Consider the following 2,322-nt stretch of genomic DNA (forward strand, 5'->3'; position numbering starts at 1 on the left):
TTGAGATCAAGCGATTTTGCAGGATGTGGCACACTGTTATACGTGGATGGCGAGCATACCACGCCTTTACAACCCTGGATGTGTGAACTGGGCTGTTATCTTGGACGAGGTAAAATGGCTCCGGCTCTGGAAACAACATAGCCCCCACTGAAGGTAGCAGGACCTCCTCCAGTATCTCAACGTATCTAGGTCCGGTCAACTGGCCAGGCCCGACATCCACCAACTCACCGACACCAGCACCATGGATGGATCCAACCAAATAGTCCTGCACTGACGCGCGCGCCCACTCCTCCTGCTACCCACCACATGTTGTGTCTAGTATCTGGTTATATAAAATGTATAAAATTACATAAGACAGTGTGTCTTAGTCATATTAGTGCAACTGTTGCTGCAATATAGATTAAGATAATAACTAAGTAAATTAAAAAATATTAACTAACTTAATATATAATAATTATTTATTATGATATCACATCGTAAATGGAGATTATTGCTACAGTATTTACATATGCCGTATAAAGTGATCATGATCACTGTTATTCACTTAAAAAATAATGAGTGTGCATAACTCAAATGTAATACTGCAGCACAACAGGACGTTTCAAGCAGCAAACCACTGTGGTGGCCGTGGCACCATGGTTTCAAAGCACTTCCGGAACGGTTGTTCATGTTGGCCTCACCATAAATTGTCATTATAAAATGGAAAATATGTTATATAGCATAACCTCTGTGTGTGTGTGTGTGTGTGTGTGAGACAGACAGACAGAGAAAGAGCTAACCTGGTGTTAGGATGCCGCCAAACATGTTTGTTTGCAGGGGGACCATCGCTGCAGAAGGTTTTTTCATCACAAAAGATGACGTTCTCCCAAAACTGATGTGGCTTGTCCGCATACTCCAACGCATACTCCAACCTGCTCTCCATGTTTGCCTCACTTAACACAGGTTTTGTTGCTGGTATGCGACCACGTAGCCCCTCAGAGTGATGTCTGTTTCGGACAGTTTGAGGCGTGCACAGCAGACCAAGAGTATCCCGAATGTTGCTAGCGGGCGTGAAGGGGGCAGCAGCAGCAATGACAGCTGCTATGGCCTAGGGAAAGGATGACATATTGCAAATATAACATGTGATGTGGTTGTTTACATAACATCAAGTGGTCCAGTATACCTATATATGCAACATCATTACCTGATCATCTACCGGGGTTGTGTAACGTGGGCGCCCACGCCGATGCCTGTTGTCTGTGTTGCCCAACTCTGCCTGTCGGCGAATCCATCGTGCTACGGTTGACCGGTGAATACCAAGACGTCTGCCAATTTCAGAGTCGCTGTAGCCCTCATTATGAAGCTGTAGAATAGCTTCACGTGTCGCTTGTGAGGTCTTCATAGTAAAATTAGATATACCACAAAAACAACCTTTCGACATTGGCTCGCAGTGAACTATACCCGCGCTGTTTCATTGTTTCAAAAATATATCGCATGTCTCATTACATTTCCTGCATGGACACGAAATGACGGTGTAAGATAACCTTTATGGACTGCCACGAACCCAGATGTGCTTTAGAATAATACAATATCAATAGTAAAACATATTCTTCCCAAATTACACCTATACAATATGAAGGTATTGTGTTTACCTGGCATCACATTGAGGTATGCTGCAGCTACCACATGCCCCCGGGGGTTGCCGCATATAGCTGTGTGTGTCTCACAGCTATATTACACACACCAATTCAAAAGTAGGGGTTCGTACTGCCTTGTATGATGTAATTTTATTGTTAATAATATAATGCCGCTCTTGTGGCACGTAACTTACATGGGTCTAGCATAGGACTCTGGAAACCTGTGGCTTCCAGGCACGTATACCAACCCTACCGGCATAGTACATCAGGTAGGTCAGTGATCATTACACACGTCTTCAGACCCCCTCTGCGCGATAGTTTTTTTGTTGTGTGTACACAAACACTTAACGAATATTGACAGTGGTCTCCGCTTGCAAAGACACAAAAAACATTCATGAACAGATTTCCATATTTACAGCCGCTGACATGAGCACTCGTGCACAAGCATTCTTACACACATATACACACTTGCATACAAAAATATTCTTACAGACACAGACACACTTGCATACAAAAATATTCTTACACACACAGACACACTTGCATACAAAAATATTCTTACACACACAGACACACTTGCATACACAAACATCCTTACACACACACATATACACATTTGCATACACAAATATTCTTACACACACAGACACGCATAGACAAATATTCTTACACACACACACATATACAGACTTGCATACGCAAACAC

The sequence above is a fragment of the Panulirus ornatus genome, chromosome 43 (genome assembly GCF_036320965.1).
Source record: "Panulirus ornatus isolate Po-2019 chromosome 43, ASM3632096v1, whole genome shotgun sequence".
Classification (NCBI taxonomy): Eukaryota; Metazoa; Arthropoda; class Malacostraca; order Decapoda; family Palinuridae; genus Panulirus; species Panulirus ornatus.